Genomic DNA, 12,543 nt, shown 5'->3' with positions numbered 1-12,543 from the left:
GAAGGAATCAATAGCAGAATAACTGAGGCAGAAGAACGGATAAGTGACCTGGAAGACAGAATGGTGGAATTCACTGCTGCGGAACAGACTAAAGAAAAAAGAATGAAAAGAAATGAAGACAGCCTAAGAGACCTCTGGGACAACATTAAACCCAACAACATTCGCATTATAGGGGTCCCAGAAGGAGAAGAGAGAGAGAAAGGACCAGAGAAAATATTTGAAGAGATTATAGTCGAAAACTTCCCTAACATGGGAAAGGAAATAGCCACCCAAGTCCAGGAAGCGCAGAGAGTCCCATACAGAATAAACCCAAGGAGAAACATGCCGAGACACATAGTAATCAAAGTGGCAAAAATTAAAGACAAAGAAAAATTATTGAAAGCAGCAAGGGAAAAACGACAAATAACATACAAGGGAACTCCCATAAGGTTAACAGCTGATTTCTCAGCAGAAACTCTGCAAGCCAGAAGGGAGTGGCATGATATACTTAAAGTGATGAAAGGGAAGAACCTACAACCAAGATTACTCTACCCGGCAAGGATCTCATTTAGATTTGATGGAGAAATCAAAAGCTTTACAGACAAGCAAAAGCTAAGAGAATTCAGCACCACCAAACCAGCTCTACAACAAATGCTAAAGGAACTTCTCTAAGTGGGAAACACAAGAGAAGAAAAGGACCTACAAAAACAAACCCAAAACAATTAAGAAAATGGTCATAGGAACATACATATTGATAATTACCTTAAACGTGAATGGATTAAACGCCCCAACCAAAAGACATAGACTGGCTGAATGGATACAAAAACAAGACCCATCTATATGCTGTCTACAAGAGACCCACTTTAGACCTAGGGACACATACAGACTGAAAGTTAGGGGATGGAAAGAGATATTCCATGCAAATGGAAATCAAAAGAAAGCTGGAGTAGCTATACTCATATCAGATAAAATAGACTTTAAAATAAAGAATGTTATAAGAGACAAGGAAGGACACTACATAATGATCCAGGGATCAATCCAAGAAGAAGATATAACAATTATAAATATATATACACCCAACATAGGAGCACCTCAATACATAAGTCAACTGCTAACAGCTATAAAAGAGGAAATCGACAGTAACACAATAATAGTGGGGGACTTTAACACTTCACTTACACCAATGGACAGATCATCCAAAATGAAAATAAATAAGGAAAGAGAAGCTTTAAATGACACAATAGACCAGATAGATTTAATTGATATATATAGGACATTCCATCCAAAAACAGCAGATTACACATTCTTCTCAAGTGCGCACGGAACATTCTCCAGGATAGATCACATCTTGGGTCACAAATCAAGCCTCAGTAAATTTAAGAAAATTGAAATCATACCAAGCATCTTTTCTGACCACAATGCTATGAGATTAGAAATGAATTACAGGGAAAAAAACGTAAAAAAGACAAACACATGGAGGCTAAACAATACGTTACTAAATAACCAAGAGATCACTGAAGAAATCAAAGAGGAAATAAAAAAATACCTAGAGACAAATGACAATGAAAACACGACGATCCAAAACCTATGGGATGCAGGAAAAGCGGTTCTAAGAGGGAAGTTTATAGCTATACAAGCCTACCTAAAGAAACAAGAAAAATCTCAAGTAAACAATCTAACCTTACACCTAAAGAAACTAGAGAAAGAAGAACAAACAAAACCCAAAGTTAGCAGAAGGAAAGAAATCATAAAGATCAGAGCAGAAATAAATGAAATAGAAACAAAGAAAACAATAGCAAAGATCAATAAAACTAAAAGTTGGCTCTTTGAGAAGATAAACAAAATTGATAAGCCATTAGCCAGACTCATCAAGAAAAAGAGGGAGAGGACTCAAATCAATAAAATCAGAAATGAAAAAGGAGAAGTTACAACACACACTGCAGAAATACAAAACATCCTAAGAGACTACTATAAGCAACTTTATGCCAATAAAATGGACAACCTGGAAGAAATGGACAAATTCTTAGAAAGGTATACCCTTCCAAGACTGAATCAGGAAGAAACAGAAAATATGAACAGACCAATCACAAGTAATGAAATTGAAAGTGTGATTAAAAATCTTCCAACAAACAAAAGTCCAGGACCAGATGGCTTCACAGTTGAATTCTATCAAACATTTAGAGAAGAGCTAACACCCATCCTTCTCAAACTCTTCCAAAAAACTGCAGAGGAAGGAACACTCCCAAACTCATTCTATGAGGCCACCATCACCCTGATACCAAAACCAGACAAAGACACTACAAAAAAAGAAAATTACAGACCAATATCACTGATGAATATAGATGCAAAAATCCTCAACAAATTACTAGCAAACAGAATCCAACAACACATTAAAAGGATCATACACCACGATCAAGTGGGATTTATCCCAGGGATGCAAGGATTCTTCAATATATGCAAATCAATCAATGTGATACACCATATTAACAAATTGAAGAATAAAAACCATATGATCATCTCAATAGATGCAGAAAAAGCTTTTGACAAAATTCAACACCCATTTCTGATAAAAACTCTCCAGAAAGTGGGCATAGAGGGAACCTACCTCAACATAATAAAGGCCATATATGACAAACCCACAGCAAACATCATTCTCAATGGTGAAAAACTGAAAGCATTTCCTCTAAGATCAGGAACGAGACAAGGATGTCCACTCTCACCACTATTATTCAACATAGTTCTGGAAGTCCTAGCCACGGCAATCAGAGAAGAAAAAGAAATAAAAGGAATACAAATTGGAAAAGAGGAAGTAAAACTGTCACTGTTTGCGGATGACATGATACTATACATAGAGAATCCTAAGACTGCCACCAGAAAACTGCTAGAGCTAATTAATGAATATGGTAAAGTTGCAGGATACAAAATTAATGCACAGAAATCTCTTGCATTCCTATACACTAATGATGAAAAATCTGAAAGAGAAATTATGGAAACACTCCCCTTTACCATTGCAACAAAAAGAATAAAATACCTAGGAATAAACCTACCTAGGGAGACAAAAGACCTGTATGCAGAAAACTATAAGACACTGATGAAAGAAATTAAAGATGATACCAACAGATGGAGAGATATACCATGTTCTTGGATTGGAAGAATCAACATTGTGAAAATAACTCTACTACCCAAAGCAATCTACAGATTCAATGCAATCCCTATCAAATTACCAATGGCATTTTTTACGGAGCTAGAACAAATCATCTTAAAATTTGTATGGAGACACAAAAGACCCCGAATAGCCAAAGCAGTCTTGAGGCAAAAAAATGGAGCTGGAGGAATCAGACTCCCTGACTTCAGACTATACTACAAAGCTACAGTAATCAAGACAATATGGTACTGGCACAAAAACAGAAACATAGATCAATGGAACAAGATAGAAAGCCCAGAGATTAACCCACACACCTATGGTCAACTAATCTATGACAAAGGAGGCAAAGATATACAATGGAGAAAAGACAGTCTCTTCAATAAGTGGTGCTGGGAAAACTGGACAGCTACATGTAAAAGAATGAAATTAGAATACTCCCTAACACCATACACAAAAATAAACTCAAAATGGATTAGAGACCTAAATATAAGACTGGACACTATAAAACTCTTAGAGGAAAACATAGGAAGAACACTCTTTGACATAAATCACAGCAAGATCTTTTTTGATCCACCTCCTACAGTAATGGAAATAAAAACAAAAATAAACAAGTGGGACCTAATGAAACTTCAAAGCTTTTGCACAGCAAAGGAAACCATAAACAAGACGAAAAGACAACCCTCAGAATGGGAGAAAATATTTGCAAATGAATCAACGGACAAAGGATTAATCTCCAAAATATATAAACAGCTCATTCAGCTCAATATCAAAGAAACAAACACCCCAATCCAAAAATGGGCAGAAGACCTAAATAGACATTTCTCCAAAGAAGACATACAGACGGCCACGAAGCACATGAAAAGATGCTCAACATCACTAATTATTAGAGAAATGCAAATCAAAACTACAATGAGGTATCACCTCACTCCTGTTAGAATGGGCATCATCAGAAAATCTACAAACGACAAATGCTGGAGAGGGTGTGGAGAAAAGGGAACCCTCTTGCACTGTTGGTGGGAATGTAAATTGATACAGCCACTATGGAGAACAGTATGGAGGTTCCTTAAAAAACTAAAAATAGAATTACCATATGACCCAGCAATCCCACTACTGGGCATATACCCAGAGAAAACCGTAATTCAAAAAGACACATGCACCCGAATGTTCATTGCAGCACTATTTACAATAGCCAGGTCATGGAAGCAACCTAAATGCCCCTCAACAGACGAATGGATAAAGAAGATGTGGTACATATATACAATGGAATATTACTCAGCCATAAAAAGGAATGAAATTGAGTCATTTGTTGAGACGTGGATGGATCTAGGGACTGTCATACAGAGTGAAGTAAGTCAGAAAGAGAAAAACAAATATCATATATTAATGCATGTATGTGGAACCTAGAAAAATGGTACAGATGAGCCAGTTTGCAGGGCAGAAGTTGAGACGCAGATGTAGAGAATGGACATATGGACACCAAGGGGGGAAAACTGCAGTGAGGTGGGGATGGTGGTGTGCTGAATTGGGCGATTGGGATTGACATGTATACACTGATGTGTATAAAATTGATGCCTAATAAGAACCTGCAGTATAAAAAAACAAACAAAACAACTAATACTAAACTTTCATTGGGTTATTTGTATGGAAATATGTTAATATAAATGTTTCAGACATTACATGAAATTTCTAAAAATCTTATATTTGTATTTATATGGAAATATGTATGGAAATATGTTAATATAAATGTTTCAGACATTACATGAAATTTCTAAAAATCTTATATGTTCTGGTATAATGTTATAAGTAATAATCCTAGTTATTACTTTAAAATGTATATCTCAGAAATAAGTAATTTTCTTGTCAACTGCATTATTATGAACTTTCATCGAATCTTTTACCGTGGTCATTTTTAAGTCTTTTGTCATTTACAGACAGTTCTGGGTGTACTCTGATGATTTTGCAAATATGTTCCTATAAAGGGGTTTCATCTTCAAGAAATTCATGGAAAAGACTCTGACAAGTACAGGTTTCTGGTAACTGACTGTACTGCTGAACTGAATGAATAAGCATTTTCAGAACTCTGATGAAAAACTGATGAACTCATAAAAGTGCTAACAAAAGATCAAGATGAAAAAAAACAATTAATTACATGGGACTGAGTGAACTGATGAGGATGAGTATAATTTTTGTGACTTTCTGTCTGAATTAAAAAAAAAAAAAAATCCCACAAGGACTCAGAGGCAAAGAATATACAAATCAATTTTCACTGCAAAGTAAAGGAGCTGTTACAGTGGAGGATTACTGGACTGAATGTCAATATTATGACATAGTATGAGTGTGTTTCATGTTAGGTAATTGCAATCATTGTTGCTTTTGTTGTGGTCATCCATGTACAATGCTTGGTGTCAGTCTATTTATCTCTTGTAAAAATAAAATACAGTGTGTGTGTGTGAAAAAAAAAAAAAAAAGACCACTGTGCTCTGGTTACAAAGCCACGAAGGGTTGGGGGAAAGAAGGTAATAAAATACCCAGGGCTGAACATGAGCATGGAGGCAGCGTGGGCTGGTGGACTGAGCACCGAGCTGGATGTCAAAAAGCCTGGGTTCTGGGTCCATCCCTTCACTAATAACTGTGTGCTCTCAGGCATAATGTCTCTGGGCCTTTGAGCTCAATGCACGTTGCAGGGTGGGCTAAATCATCCCGAAGGTCCCTTCCAGTCTGTGGTTCCAGTGAAGGAGGAGCCCGGAGACATGAAAATATGTGAGATAAATAGCAGATCCACTTCTCACTGAACCCCAAATCCTGAGAAGGCTAGACTAGAGCAAAGGGATCATTGATCGGGTAGGAAGTTTAAGTGACCACTTTCCCCAATTAGTTTTCAGTCCTTAAACTCTCCACTTTCCTCAGCTTATCAGAGGGAACTACTGATGAGAACATTAGTTCACTGGGATAGAAACCTGAGCTGCTGGTGAGAGTTGGACACCCCGGAAATGTGGTAACTTGTAGGAGCCTCAATAAGAAAATGGGCTACTCATTAGTTTATGGTGACGATGGTGGCACAAAACCCTGTATCAGCCTGAGTTAGAAAGAAGGCTTTACCTCCCAGGTGGGAGCAAAATGATCTCATGGAGATCCATGCCTTATGGTTTTTTCACCTGTGAGTAAAACCCTGCCCATGAATCACTTTACAAGAAGAATCAGTGTCAACATAAGCAGACGAGCCTTGAGGGAAACAAAGCAACCTCCTGTGCTGAGGAACAGGCTGATCTGAGGGTGTGCCTCTCCCAGGCCTACTGCCCAGTGGTCCACCCTAAAGGTAAACTGGCCCAAACTGGTTAAGGTCATGTTCCTTCACAAGCCAGCCAGAGGGCAAGCGTGCAACCCACTGGACTTTTCCACAGAAGTCTCAGACATCAGCGTCCAGGGGAGGCCAGCCAACCTACCCATTTCAGCCCCTTCTAATTCTGAAATTCTGGGAAACCCCAAGGTTTAGCCCACTCACCTCTCCCAGGCCCTGGGCACCCCATCCTAGTTCCCACCTCTGTTGACAGGGATTTGGCAAGAGGTCCTTCCATTTCCAAAAACTGAATCATAAATATAACAATACAGTGCTCTTTTGGGGACCCTGTTAAGGAAGTAGCTGGAAATGGGGTGCCTTCTCATCCCCCCACTGGCATCAGCTGGCCAAGAATGTGGTTTCTCAGAATCACACTGGGTAACCACTCTTGCAGACACTCCAAGGTGAGAAAGCATTGTCACCTGGAACAAACAGTAACCACTAAGCCATATACACACCCTAAGAAAACATGCAGAGATGGATTCCAGACTTGCTGGGAGTTCTCACACCTTTGTGGCTTTCATCATCCTGTCCTCTTCACCTAGAACAGTGGCCCCCAACCTTTTTGGCACCAGGGACCAGTTTTGTGGAAGACAATTTTTCCACCGATGGGGTGGGGGGAGATGGTTTCGGGATGATTCAAGCGCATTGATCTATTATGGTCTCTGTGCAGTCAAACCTCTCTGCTAATGATAATCTGTATTTGCAGCCACTCCCCAGCACTACCATCATCACCTCAGCTCCCCCTCAGATCATCAGGCATTAGATTCCCATAAGGAGCGCGCAACCTAGATCCCGCACAGGCGCAGTTCACAGTAGGGTTCACGCTCCTATGAGAATCTAATGCCGCTGCTGATCTGACAGGAGGCGGAGCTCAGGCGGTAATGTGAGCGATGGGGAGCAGCTGTAAATACAGATGAAGCTTTGCTCGCTCGCCTGCCCATCGCTCACCTCCTGCTGTGCGGCCCGGTTCCTAACAGGCCGCGGACTGGTACTGGTCCGTGGCCCAGGAGTTGGGGACCCCTGACCTTGAACATCTTCTTTTGCTTCCTAATTTGCATTTGTCCTTCAAGACTTACTAGAGATCCTTAGGCCTCTCCCTGAGCACCTGGCCTGGGGCATGGAAAAGAGAGCACAACAGAAGATTTTAGACAAATGATCCAAGACCAATGGTGGCCTTCAAAGGGCCTCTACTTCAGGGGTTCCTTGAGATAGTTTCTGATCTGATTTTCCTTCATAACATAGCAATGTCCCAACTTCTGCTTGGGGTATAAATTAAGAATTTTATTGGGTCTTGTGAAAGATAACATCTCCTTCCAATTAATACATGGGTGGGGAAAGAGAAGAAATTGGCCGTGGCATTGTGGAGCCTCTGGGAGCGTGCTCTCCAGCACACCAGCCTGGAACCTCCATGGGGACAGCAGCATTTCCCAAGCATCAGCATTTCCCAACTTTTAGAAGGGCAACTGATCCTTGAGAAAGGATATATTACTCCCATTTAATTAATTGGCAGTTGAGGCAAAAAGTGGCCAAGTGTCACAACTGTGCAGAGTTGCTATGAGAAAGACTGTTTTTCATTCATTACTTTAGAACCTATTTGGCGAGGGCCTCCACTGTGCCAGGCAATTTGCTAGCACACAGGTGTTGAACAAAACAGATTTGGTATCTGTCATCAAGAAATGGAGGGTGGGATGGGACTTCCCTGGTGGTCCAGTGGTTAAGACTTCACCTTCCAATGCAGGGAGTGTGGGTTCAATCCCTGGTCGGGGAGCTAATATCCCACATGCTTCTGGGCCAAAAAACCAAAACATAAAACAGAAGCAATATTGTCACAAATTCAATATAGACTTTAAAAATGGTCCACATCAAAAAAGAAAATCTAGGGGGCTTCCCTGGTGGTGCAGTGGTTGAGAGTCTGCCTGCCAATGCAGGGGACACGGGTTCGAGCCCTGGTCTGGGAAGATCCCACATGCCGCGGAGCAACTGGGCCCGTGAGCCACAGTTACTGAGCCTGTGTGTCTGGAGCCTGTGCTCCGCAACAAGAGAGGCCACGATAGTGAGAGGCCCGTGCACCGCGATGAAGAGTGGCCCCCGCTTGCCACAACTAGAGAAAGCCCTCGCACAGAAACGAAGACCCAACACAGCCATAAATAAATTAATTAATTAATTTAAAAAAAAAAAGAAAATCTAAAAAAGAAAAAAAAGAAAAAAAAGAAAAAAAGAAATGGAGGGTGGAAGAGGGATAAATTGGGAGATTGGGATTGACATGTATACACTACTATACATATAATAGATAACTAATAAGGACCTACTGTATATCCCAGGGAACTCTACTCAACACTCTGTAGTGGCCTACATGGGAAAAGAATCTAAAAAAGAGTGGATATATGTGTATGTATAACTGATTCACTTTGCTATACACCTGAAACTGAAAAAACTATACTCCAAAAAAAAAGAAATGGGTGTGGAAGGATTGACATTGAACAAATAAGTATATACATTGAACCCATGAACAACACAGGAGTTAGGGGCGCTGACCCACCACGAAGTCAAAAATCTGTGTATAACTTATAGTCAGCCCTCCATATACATGATTCCTTCTTATCCACCGTTCCACATTCTCGGATTCAACCAACCGCAGATCGTATAGTACTATAGTATTTACTACTGAAAAAGATCCGTGTATAAGTGGACCTGCGCAGTTCAAACCATGTAGTTCACGGGTCAACTGCCTGGTGCATGGCATGCTAAGAGGAAAAGCATAGGACACCACAGAAGTTATGTAAAGGGGGGGGCTCTGATTGGCTGGCATTTATTAAGAACTCACTGTGTGTCAGGATTCTGCGATGTTCAGACTTGGCTTGTGTGACCATAGTCCTCAAGAACCAGCTCAGGGCACAGACTCAAGATTCTCCTACAGGGAAGGTCCTATGGCTTCTCTGCAGCCCCAGTTTCCCCACCTGTCAGAAATAGAAATAATAACACCTTTACTACCTGCTTCACATCTGAATGTGAAAAATCAATGTTCAAGCACTTGTCTTTTTAAAATACAGGGTGAAATTAATACTTGAATAAAATCTTTTACAGAAATGAGCAGTTATTTCCTTGCATTCAGATTTATACTCAACAAGCAGAACTCATTTCCTCAACCATGCCAACTCTAATTTTTATACTGTAACTTTTTTAAACTATGGCACTGCTAACAGGTAAAACCACGTGGACGCTATGCATGCTTCCCTCAGGAATGCAGCGTAGGAAGGCCACCTTTCCTCCCTTCCCCAAGCCTTCTCTGAGGTCTGAGAGACAGAGCTTCCTGTCTGAGACCAGCTGAGGGAGCCATTGGCCTTGTGTTTATTTGAGCATTTCTCCTCCTCTCAGGTCCACCTCATGAGGAGAGGAGACAGCGTGAGAACTACACAGAGAATGAGCTAGAACCTGGGAATCCTCCGGAGCTGAGGGAGAGGCAAAGTGAGGCCTCCACTCCAGCCCCTGCCCACCTCCACCCTGACTGCAGCCCTGCACAATCACCTCCATGTGAGTCAGGGAAGGAGGGAGGAGTTGCCTTGTCCTCATGCACATGTGACTGAAATGAGGTCCTGCTGGACAGGACAGAGCATGGCAGGCCTCTGTGGGCCGCCTCTCAGGAGGCTCAGTGCCCCAGGGCCAGGAGCTGCAGGGGGCCAGGAGGGCTGACCTGGTGGCTGGGACTGTGTGGCAATAAAGTAGAGTTTGATTCAAGCTCTGCCTCTCCCCCCAGGTCTGACTTTTCTCCAGCACAGCCTCCTTCCTACCTGGGGTGGCTGGGAGCTCAGCTCCAGCCTCTGCCCACAAGATGGAGGGAAAAGGAGACCCAGCTAGTGTTCCTGTGGCATTGGTGCAGGAGACCAGAAGGGCTTCCTCTAGAGAAGAAGCTGCACAGGAGAGGCGTCTGCAGAGCAGCAGGTCTGAGAGGCTGGCCTCCTCCCTGATGGGGGGAGAGCATGGCCGGTGTGACTCCCAGGGCCCCAACATACCTGCAGTCTCATTTGATCTGCATCGCCTTTAGGCAGGTAAGGCACCTGAGCTGCCTGTCACCTCACAGGTGGTGATGGACTCAGCCAATTGAGCATGTTTGCTGTTACACTGCTGCCTCCCCACGGCCTGGGGCCTCCTGCTACAGAGAAGGGAGAAAATGATTCCCTGAATGCTCCTTCCATGGCTGTATGACCTGCCTTCTCCCTCTCCCCTCCAAAATTTGAGAAACTAGTTCTCAAAAGCCCTGAATTGTGAATGACTGACAAGCCCATCTCCCAGCATATTTGTGATTTAAAGGAACAGTGCCTTGATACAAAGGAATAGCTTCCATAGTAGACCATCAAGCAAGAGATCCATGGAAGAGGTGTTTGAGGGCCCATGGTGAAGGACTTTACTCCTTTTCCACCAGGTGGCAAGCTCCTCCTCCCAGGGTGGGTGGGCTACATCTGCTCAACCCTGTGTCTGTGGTGCTCAGCAAAGTGCCTGGTGCATGGCAGGTTCTCCATAAGGTATCTGATGATGGATGAATGAATGGATGGATGGATGCATGGCCACCCCCAAACCTCCCAGTAAATGAACCACTCATTGACTTATTCAAATTTTACTAAGAACCAAGCCTGCACCAGGCAATAAGCAAGCACTAGGGATACTGCTGTGCACTAGACAGACGTAGCCCTGGCCTCACAGAGCCTAGAGTCTAACAAAGGAGATTGCCATTAAACAAAGAGTGGCCAAATAATTTATGGTTGACACTATGTGTGCTATTAAGGCTGATGGCAACAACTGTCAGTTCTGACCATTTAGGTATCCAGCTACTTATCTGTAATCTAATTTTACAATCTGGCCATTAAGTTTATAAAATTCTAGTTTCGCTTTTGTTTCTCTTTAATTCTAGTTTTTTAAAATCCACTTTAATGTTGTTTAAACACAAACCTATGTTATAATTTTTTTTTAATTCAAAAGACTTATATTTAAGGTCCACAAAGGAAAGCCAAGGCACATAAATTAAAGCTCTAGGGAATTAGGTTTAAGTTCCAACAAACTAAGAAATTTCCGCCAACTTATCCAAAGATTAGTATTTTAAAGTTCAAAATAACTTCTACAGTGATATAATTATATAAAAATTGCATGTGTAAAAACACTCAAAAGAAATTAAAAAAATAATAACAGTAGTTATTTATTAAATAATATGATTATGGGTGATCTTTTTACTCTTCCCATTTTTTAAAAAATTTTATTTAATGGACGATTATGACTTTGTAATAAAATTAATGTTTTAAAAGCCTGTTAAAATATATCATAGATTATCTCATTTTCCTTTTGGAATTATCCATATTGCTCAGTCTGTAGTGTTTTAGTGGATGTTTACTATGTCTTTTTTTTTTCCCAGCTATGTATTTCTTTTTTTTTTTCCAGTTATGTATTTCTTGAATGAAGGAATAAATGAATGAATTTTGAATCCCACGTCTTTAAGACCAACATATTGAAATTTTTGTCTTAAAGTGTTGAAGTCAGATTTCCCAAACAATGAACAAACTCCAGACCTTTAGGCTTTCTCAAAAAAGATTCACCCAAAGCTTGTTTTAGTTGTCTTATTCAGTTCTTGGCTATTTTGTTTGTAAATATGGGTTTTGAATATGGTAAATGGATTAAAGAACAAATGTTTAAACACATTCTGAAATACAATACTTCTCTAATTCCATTATTTTAAAATGATCTTTCTCTAATCAAGAGCAACATCCTGTTGTCTTCTCAAGAAATCTCATTTATTATTAACAAATATTTAGATCCCATCAGAACATTTGCTTTTCATTTGTAAATATATCTCCTTTGGAGACCTTCTGTCACCTATTTGGTTGTTATGACGCATAAGTTAGAAATTATTATCTAAAATTTATTCAATCATAGAATTTTACATTTGAAAGGGTCATTAGTGGTCATTTAGTCCAACATTCCTCCCAAAGCAGGAATTCCTTCTACAACCTTGGTCAGTAGTCTGCTTGATTACCTCCTATGCTAGGAAGCCCACTGCCTCCCATGGAAGCCTAGCTTGTTTTTAAAAGCTGCT

At 40.8% G+C, this 12,543-nt stretch overlaps 1 long non-coding RNA gene across 7 annotated transcripts in view; it reads right to left on the bottom strand.

Annotated features, from left to right (window-relative positions):
* The window catches only part of LOC309636506, a 147,857-nt gene that overhangs the window by 92,742 nt on the left and 42,572 nt on the right, over nucleotides 1–12,543 (bottom strand). For all 7 annotated transcript variants that reach the window (XR_014250029.1, XR_014250030.1, XR_014250031.1 and 4 more), the window contains exon 2: nucleotides 9,289–9,421. This is a non-coding gene — a long non-coding RNA (uncharacterized lncRNA). The remainder of the gene's footprint in view (nucleotides 1–9,288; nucleotides 9,422–12,543) is intronic.

The sequence above is a fragment of the Balaenoptera physalus genome (genome assembly GCF_965194825.1).
Source record: "Balaenoptera physalus genome assembly, chromosome: 1".
NCBI lineage: Eukaryota > Metazoa > Chordata > Mammalia > Artiodactyla > Balaenopteridae > Balaenoptera > Balaenoptera physalus.
The sequence above is the reverse complement of the archived record's forward strand: the minus strand, read 5'-3'. Positions and strand labels throughout refer to the sequence as shown.